This window comes from Echinops telfairi, unplaced genomic scaffold, assembly GCF_000313985.2.
Source record: "Echinops telfairi isolate 266 unplaced genomic scaffold, ASM31398v2 ScPeMD7_7422;HRSCAF=8460, whole genome shotgun sequence".
NCBI classification, from domain to species: domain Eukaryota; kingdom Metazoa; phylum Chordata; class Mammalia; order Afrosoricida; family Tenrecidae; genus Echinops; species Echinops telfairi.
In genome coordinates, this window is record NW_022111322.1 from 3243409 (window position 1) to 3253419 (window position 10011).

Sequence of the window (10011 nt, forward strand, 5' to 3'; positions counted from 1 at the left end):
GAAGAAGTCCAAGCTGCACTGAAGGCATTGAGGAAAAATGAGGCCCAGGAATTGATGAAGTAACCAATTGAAATGTTTCACAACAATCTGATGCTGTGCTGGACGTATTCACCCTTCTATATCAAGAAATTTAGAAAAGAGCTTCCTGGCCAGCTGACTATAAGAGATCCATATTTGTGCCATCCTAAGGAAGGTGACCCAGCAGAATGCAGAGATTATCAGACATCATTAGTATCGCACACAAGTAAAATTTGCTGAAGATAATTTTTAAATGGTTGCATCAGTGCCCAGATAGGGAGCTGCCCAGAAATCAGGCTCAGAAAAGGAAATGAAACAAAGGATACCATTGATGATGTCAGATGCATCTTAGCTAAAAGCAGAGTGTACCAGAATGCTATTTACTGGGTTTCATTGACTATGCAAAGGCATCCCGCTGTGTGGCTCATAAAATTATGAGTAACATTCTGAAGAACAGAAATTCCAGTACACTTAATTGTGTTCATTGTGGAACACTTGTAAACCGATCAAGAGTCAGTCATTCAAACATAACAAGGCGGACTCTGCTTGGTTTAAAATCAGAAGAGGTGTGCATCATAGTTTTATTCCTCTACCAGCCTTAGTCCAGCTGTATGCTGAGCAAATAATCCAAGAAGCTGGACTATGTGAAGAAGAACATGACATCAGGATTGGAGGAAGACTCATTAACAGCCTGCCATATGCAGATGACTCAGCTTTGCTTGCTGACATTACCGAGAACTTAAAGTCCTGATTGATGAAGATCAAAGACTGTGAGCTTCATATGTATTTCACCTTAACGGAAAGACAACCCAAAGTCTAACAACTGGACCAATAAGCAACACCATGATAAATGGAGAAAATATTGAAGTTGTCAAGAATTTCGTTTTACTTCGATCCACAACCAATGCCCATGGTTGCAGCAAAATACAACTCAAACAACATATTGCATTGGGCCAAATCTGCTGAAAAAAACACCTCTTTAAAATGTTAAAAAGCAAAGAGGTCACCTTGAGGACTCAGGAGTTCCTGACACTGCATTCCCCAAAGCTCACTGTCACTGACTGAGAACGATCCTATATGATAGAATAGAATTGCCCCTATGGATTTCTGAGTATGTATGTGTATATGTATGTATGTATATGTGTGTGTGTGTGTGTGTGTATGACTATCTGAGTCAGGAAGGAATGCTGGAGGTGTCATGGTTATGTGTTGAGCTGCTAACCACAAGGTCAGCAGTTTGAAACCACCAGCCTCTCTGGGGGAGAAAAACGAAGCTTTCTATTTCTGTAAAGAGCTACAGTCTCTTCATTTTCCCCCTCCCTCCCCATGCCCCCTCTCTTATGAACCCTTGATAATTTATAAATTATTATTTTGTCAAAGTGGAGAACAAATGTTTTGAGAATGATGAGGGCAATGAATGTACAAATGTGCTTTACACAATTGATGTGTGTATGGATTGTGATAAGAGTTGTATGAGCCCCCAACAAAATGATTTTTTTTAAAAAAAGAGCTACAGTCTCAGAAACACACAGGGGCAGTTCTATTCTGCCCTTTGGGGTCGCTACAAGTCAGACTTAGCTTGAGCTTGAGCAAATCTTTACAGAAGCAGAAAGCTTCCTTTTTCTCCCTGGAGAGGCTGGTGGATTCAAACTGCTGACCGTGTGGTTGGTAGCTGAACACATAATCTAGTATGCCACCAGAATGCCTTCCTAACCCAAGCCATGATATTTTCAATTACTTCATATGTGAGCGAAAGATGGACAATGAATAAGAAAGACAGAAGAAGAATTGAGTTCCCTTGAATTAGGGGGCCCTTGCAGAATATGCAACATACCATGGTCTGAGGGAAGAACCAACAAATTGGTTTTGGAAGAAGTACCATCAAAATGCTCCTTAGAAGGGAGGATGAGAACATTGGATATGTTCTCAGGAGATAACATGGAGAAGAACATCACATTGAGTAAAGTAGGTCAGTATGAAAAATGAAAACCCTAAGCAAGAAGAATTGACACCGTGGCTGCGACAGTGGGTTCAAAGGTAGTAAGGGTTGTCAGGATGGCACAGGACCGGGCCCTGTTTTGTTCTGTTGCACACGGGGTAGCTGTGGGTCAAAATGGACCAGGCCTAACAGTAACAGCAAATCATAGAGTTTGGTGGCTTCTTTCCTACTATTTTAGAAACAATCAAATTGTTGCTTTAGAACAGGGAAGTCAATTGACTCTTGGGCTAATAGATTTCATGCTAAAAAGTACAAATTTTGAGTGGCCTTTTCTTTATGTTTAAGTTCCTACATTTTGAGTTTTATCGCTCACTTCATGAACCTAGTGTGAAGAAGTTTTAAAGGCAAGGGACTCCTAGTTTTGATGTGGGTCCTAATACTAGTTTTGGGGAACCATTTGTTTTTGAAAAACAATAACAACAACTGCAATTCTTTGGTCTTAGTTATCATGACTATGAAACTAGACAAAATATCTCAGATCTACAACTCTGTCATGCCTTCATTAACCAAGAGGCAATTTCATATAAGTAAGGTGGTTGATTTCAAAAGGACTACTTATGAATTCTAGTTTGACCTCCCTAGGGGAGCAGCTGCTCGTGGTAAAGTATCAGAAAGCCCAGTTGAACTGATGGTAAAGAGTGTCTTTGGAAGGTTCTAGGAAGCGAAGCTATAGATAGAGGTATAAGCAAAGGTGTGTACTTATGTAAATACATTAATTCATAAAAACAGAGGTATTGGCCTATGTACATATATTTATAAGGCAATACACTGAGGTTGTGGACAGACATTGGGCCTCAGCTCATACCCTCCCTCAATACAAGAACACTTTTTTCTAACAAACTGGCATTTTGTGATGCTCACCCTCCCCCCCCCCTCCCGCCCCCGCTCCACTCCCGGCACAATTGCTGAAGATAAAATGGGTACATAAGCAAATGTGTTGAAGAAAGTGGATGGTGCCCGACTACTAAAAGATACAGCATCTGGGGTCTTAAAGGCTGGAAGGTAAACAAGCAGCCATCCAGCAGGGAAGCAACAAGCCCACCAGGAGAAGCACAGCAGCTGGTGCAATCATGAGGTGTAACAGGATGGGGTAACAGGCATCAGAAGATTCATAACAAACAACAAACAAACAAACAAGCAAAAACACGTTGTTGAGAATGAGGGGGGTCAGAGCAGAGACCCATTGCCCATCTGTAGACAATGGAACAATCCCCCCACAGAGGGGTTGCAGGGATGGGATGAGTCAACCAGGGTGCGGTAAAGCACCAATGAAACACACAATATTCTTTTGGCTCCTTGAGGCTTCCTCACCCCCCACTGTCATGACCCTAGTGCTTCCTCTCACTCTGGACTGGATCGGAGCATGTGCACAGGTATAGGTAAGAGATAAAGCTCCCAACACATGGAATCCAGGAACAGGAACGGGAATAGAAATACCAGAAAGGTAGGAGGAAGGGGGAATAAAGAGGAACCAATCACAATGATTGACACACAACTACACACACCCCTCTCCAGGGGAAGAACAATGGACACCATGGGGGAAGGGAGACAGTGGTCGGTGTAAGATATGAAAATAATAAAAAATTATCATCTATCAAGGGGCCACAGGAGGGGGGGTGGAAGAGGAGCTGATGCCAAGGGCTCAATAGAAAGTAAGTGTCTAGAAAAGAATGATGGAAACATATGTACAAACATGCCTGATACAGTTGATGTATCGATTTTAGTAAGAGTTGTAGGAGCCCCCAATAAAGCGATCTTCTAATAAAATAAATAAATAAACAGGAGTGTCGTTGGAACATCTGCATCTTTAATTAAGCTGTTACCTTCTTCTCGTGTGTATACCACGGCTATTGAATTTGTTTTCAATGACACACTTTTTTCTTTAAGGGGATTGCTTTTCCTAAATATAATAAATTTCTTTTTACCACAAAAGTGGAATGAGACATGGTGATGTGTTACCTTTTTATCTCCTGTAAGTATAAAAAGAAGGAGAATGGGTCCCTACCTAGCTCACAAATTATAAGCTGAAATAGCTAATAGGCATAATAGTTTGCATTTGATTATATTCTATCACAGAGGGGTCTTGTTAGTTTTTAATGCCTATCCACAGCTGTGCATATTTACCTATATTATACACAAGGGGAATCAAGCAGAAGATAAACATTGAACCCATTCATGAGTGCATATGAATCTCTAAGCAACCAAAGATGAAAACCCTTGTTCCATCTTTCCAGAAAAAGGAATTATGCATAGCTCACCACTGACTTCTTCCCTCAGACTCTGAAGTTTTATAAACTATAAAACTTTGCAGATATCTTGATAATGCTGGTAAAAAAAATTTTTATCAGAACCACTAACATTATAAAGGAAAAAATGAGAGGCAGAAAATAATGAGAGCGATATGAATATGGACTAAGATGAAGGAGGAATATTTTTAACATATAATGTTCTTGAACACACGGATACAAATAAAGGCAGGACTTCTGCATATAGATAATGGGTTAGCGATCAACAGCATCATCGCCATTGAGTGCATTCATCACCGCCCTATATGCAGGACAGAGTAACGCTGCCCTTGTGGGTTTCTAAGGTGACAACTTTTTACGGGAGTGGAAAGTGTCGTCCTTCTCCCACAGAAAAAGTGGGCGATGTCAAGCGCTGACCTCGTGGTCAGCAGCCCAGCGCACAGCCCACTGCTCCACCAGGACTCCTTGATTACATACACACAGGGACTTACGGTTTTAAAATTAAGAAAACAAGCTTGATACATCCATTCTCAAAGTTCAAGTATATTATAATAAAAGAGATGGACACTGCAAAAAATGTTTTCTTTAACCTGTCAAAGGAAAAGAGAGCTTAAGGCAGGATTGTGAGAGGATATGATAAGATTGTCAGTCTCATGTGGTGCTGGATGGAATTTAAATCATCACATCCTTTTCTGAAAAGCCATCTAGAATATAAGAGTATTAAAGACTTTCATCAAAATAAAACACTAAAGGGACTTTTTCAGGTAAATAAAAATAATCACCAAAGGAAGGACGAGAATATAACAAGGAAAGAAGAACAATAAAATGTGATTAAAGGGAATCAATATGAATCAACATTGACTATATAAAAATAAAACATCATGAATGATATAAAATATATACAGATGTATGGATTGTGATAAGCGTTGTATGAGCCCCTAATAAAATGATTATAAATAAATAAATAAATAAAATGTATACACACCACCAAACATGCACATACAGTGAGGGTAATGTCCAATGTTCTTCCAGTATCTGAGAAGAGTTAAAGTTCTAATTCATGAAAAACTCTAATAAGCCAAGGATACTTATTAAGATATTTAGTGTAAATATAAAAGTTAATATGTGAATGGGTAATTAGCAAACTCATATGCACTATGGAGTATCAATTTTTAAATATTTGATTAATCAGGGTGAATGGACGATATAGAAAGTATATTCTTTTTTCCTTTTAAATGAAAGTACAACTCTAACAGATGTTAGATATAGGTCTTTGATATATTTGAGAGGGAAAACAAAGAGTTGAGTACTCATGCCATGAGTACTGATCATAAATACTGCCCACATGACATGCAGCATACATCGCTCCTATATTAAATTCCACAATGATGCTAAAGAAAAATAACCCCAGATGAAAACTTCTTGATAGAGTTCAGTAGTAGATGGAAATTATTTCTAAGGAAGGAAAAGTAATTTCAAAAACATAAGTAGTTCTGGGGAGACCAATTCCTTGTAAGACACTGAAATATTCAGGATCATTTAATGCTGACACTGTAATGACAAAAATTACATTTTAGAGGATGATAAGAAACCTAATGATCTTTTTCTTAAAGTGAAGGAGGATCAGATGCACATAGAATTGGAAAGATGCGTCTTTATCCTCCGAGGCCCACTGTAGCAGCTGTCTGTAAAATCAGACTAGAATTAAGAATTTTGGTGCCTTTAATAACTGAAACCTTTAATTCAGAGTTGCAGAGAGAACCAGTTTTCACTTGAATATTTTTCCTTATAGCACAATATTTTAGTGGCATCTCATTGTGTGTCTAGATGTACACACACACACAACAGGTGCCCCAAATACTAAAATGTCAAGAGAATTAAGATTTCTCTGATAAAGACCATCGTTCATTTTAAGAAAACATGTTACGGCAACTGCTTAGTATGGAATTTTAAAACATCTTTTATACATGTTCCCAATACTCTTAAACAATTACAAACATCATAATGCATACTTTTTACTTAAAATTAAAATCCATTGCCATCAAATCAGGAGCCCTGACAGTGTAGTGGACTGAAATACACACTTGCTGCTAACCACAAGGTCAGTGATTTGAACTCACTAGTCACTCTGAGGGAGACAGATGAGACTTTCTACTCCAGAAAATAATTCAAAGTCTCGGAAACTCAAAGGGGCAGCTCTCCTCCAGTCTATAGGGTCAGTATGAGTTGAAATAGACTCAATGGCAATGGACACAGTAAGGTCCATTCTGCCGTGCAGTGACCCTATGTAGGGGGTTTCTGAGATTGTACATCTTTACAGGAGCAGACAGCCTCCCCTTCCTCCTGCCACAGAGCTGGAGGGTTTGAACCACATACCTTGTGATAAGCAGCCCAATGCCTAACCCACAGTGTCACCCATAATGGGCATCATTATTATGAACATTGAATATTGTACTGCTCTACCATGTTCTCCGGGACTACAGTAACTGGACTTCCCTCTCTCCCCCTCTTTCATCCCCCTGTCTGTTTTTTGCAATGGTCCGACTCCCCACTTTAAGTTCACGTCACAGCTGATAGCACTATTGCCAATGTTCCTACTGGTAGCATCTAGTCCATTCTAAACAGCTGCGAACTTAAATGCCAGTATCCAACACAACGGTGCCTTCATGAAGGTCCAGATCTGTGAGTTAGATGAATGTTGGGCATGAAAAGTACATGGGCCTTCATCAACATCATAGTTCTCTGTTGCTACATCCAGGCTGTACAGAGCGGCTCACATGGCTGAGGTTTTCCTATCAGCGAACTCCAGGGGGATGATAGCATCTGTTTGTTGATTTTTATTAACAATGCCTCTAGTGCCAGAAAACCTATTGTGACTGAACTCTAACTCTTTTAAGAAATTGGTTCTATTTGGCTCCCAGGTGACACAAGGACATGAGGTAGGCTGTGAGGTGAGGGAGAAAAAAGCGGCCACTGAGCACCTGGTGGGAATCCTGGTAGGTAAAGTTGGGACCACACCATATTGCATCATTTAATTCTTACAACTGTTTTCTGAGGCACATATTGCCAATTGCTTCCTATAGTTAAGAAAAACAAAACCAAACTAACAGAAAAGAAGCTCAGAGAGTTTACCTAACACTTAACCTAAGTCACATGGCTAGAAAATGCCAGCACTGAGATTCCAGCCCTCCTGTCTTTCTCTCACCATATCAAAGCTTTGGAAAGTCTCGGGCCTGACTGGGAAAGACAGTGCTGGAGAATGCATTGTGATGAACAGGCACTTTCAAGGCTCTGGCCAACATTATGGCATGGCCACACGTAGACATTGGCCTACTATTGAAAATACTCTAAAAGAAAGGTAAATGAATTTAAGTGAAAAAGGCATAAGAACAAGAATAGATTTTAAGTTCATCTGAAGATTCTTTTTAGGTGGTACTTTTAAATTTCCCTAAAGAGAAATTATAGGGAGCCACCAATGACCAAAATTAACTTCCTTAAACTGTCGGGGAAGGCCAGGGCAGTGAACTTTACAGCAGAGCAACTCTCCCTGGTAACAAGGGATCATGTGAATTTGCATACACTGCCTCATGGAGGTGAGGTTACAAATGTGACTTAATTGTCCGACTTGATTAAACGGTGCAAGAAGAAAAGCTAGACAATGGATTAGTATAGTGACACAAAAGATGATCTCAGTTAAAATGGGAGAAAAACATAGACCAAAACTCAAATTGCTTTTAAAAAGTCAGACTTACTGGGCTAACAGAGACCAGAAAACCCCTGAGACTTTCACCCTAAGATACCCTTTGAACTTGGAACGGAAAACGCTTCTTTCTGATCATCACCTTGGCTTATAAAATCAACAGTATCCCCTGTGAATACTGTGCTCCCTTAAATCAACCAACCATATGAGAACAAACAGTCAGCTTGTGCCCTAAAAGAAAGACGCTGAGGAGGGACAGGAAAGCTAGACTTATAAAAACAGAAAAAAGTCCAAGAAGAAAAAATGTAACCCATGTCATAGAAAATATTGTACATGAGTTGTTAATGTTATACATAGTTTCTAAAGTACAATGACATTTTTTAAAAAGAAAATGATAGGCAACTTTACTAGTTATCATCTGAATTGTAAACGAGTGTCCAGTGGAAGAAGTGTGGCTGACAGAGGACAAGGCAAAACTGGAAAGAGAGAGAAGTTGAAGAGTGAGACAGTGGTTCACAAAGCACTTGTCCACGATGCCAGCTCACCTCACTGTTGAGGATGGAGCCACTCAAGACTCCAACACCTGAGAAGATAAGCAGAGGACGTAATTGTGGGAAGATGTCTAGATTCTAACAGGAAATCGAGAAACCATTAGTTAACTCAAAAATTGAGTGAGCAAACTCTTACCAGTTTACTAAGCAGGTGTCACCCCTGTGGAAGGCTATGACTCTGGTTCAAAATGGAATAAACACAAACCCAGTCAGGAGAGCAGTGGTGACAGTCGCGTAAGGACGCAAGTATGCGGCTGAGCCTTGTTAAGACTGTCAATCAAGGCAGCCCTCTGTTTACCGTGAATGCAATATTCACACGCCAGGCCTGTCAATGTTTGCCTGAGGTCAGTCGCCCTACTAGGTTACTTAGAGAGTAGAATATCACTAAATTAAGTAGTGGTTTTTCTTGATCCCTGAGGAAGGAAATATAATTGATTTCAACCCTTAGAATTTACTCTTTTAGCAATTTACAGCTGCTATCAAGTGAACTAATACGAGCATCCCCATTTTTACATGAGAAAATGAAAGGGGAAGACGTCAAATATGTTGCAAGGTGTCTTGCTAGAATCTAAGCAATGGAAAATACCTAGCTTGTTCTCTGTCCCTCCTGCAGAGCAGCTTTCTCAGATCTCAGACCAGTGGATTGTAGCCACCTGCCTGTGGCAAGACTTGACCTGTCACACACCAAACAAGGAAGGGCAGGGGGCTAGATTGTCTGGGGTGATATCAAAGGCTTCATAACACAAAGAAGCATGAGCTCTGAGATCACCTGAGATGATTAGTAGAAAGCGTTTTTCCACTGACTACTTCATTGAGTCTCTTTTTATCCTACATTTAGTAAAAATAGTATTCTGGTCCGAAACTGAACTATTATTGTGTTTAACATTGCTTCCTGAGAAAATACAGTTTAAATACTAACTATCAGATTCTTACTCTTTGGAAAACAACTCATTTACAATTTGGGGCTTCAACTCAGCTATTAAAAATTCCTCTCAATGATGTTCTAAATATTAGCAAAATTGTGCGGTGGTAAATAAATTTACCTAAAAGATAAATTCAACATACAAGCTTTTAAAACTCACCATCACCACCACACTTTTATTACCTATACATTACTTGTAAGTGAACGTTTATTTTTCTCTTTGTGACTGCAGATGTCAACTTACTCTCTCCTCTGTGGCCCAGTTAGGCCATGGAAGGCATATCCCCGCTCAGGTCTCTGCAGCAGGGAAGACGATTCTAAAGAAGGAGAACGGAGGAGCGCTGTGATGCAGTGGGCTATGGGTTGGGCTGCTAACCATAAGGTCACCTATTCAACACCACCAGCCAGTTGGGAAACGATGAGGCTTTCTGCTCCCATAAAGATTTACAGTCTCAGAAACTCTCAGAGGCAGTTCTACTCCCACTATAAGCTGGCAGCAGTGAGTCTGAGAGGATTCCCTGTCTCCACTGTAGGAGCTGGTTAAATCTGGCTTGTCCCCTTCTTCCTGGAAATGA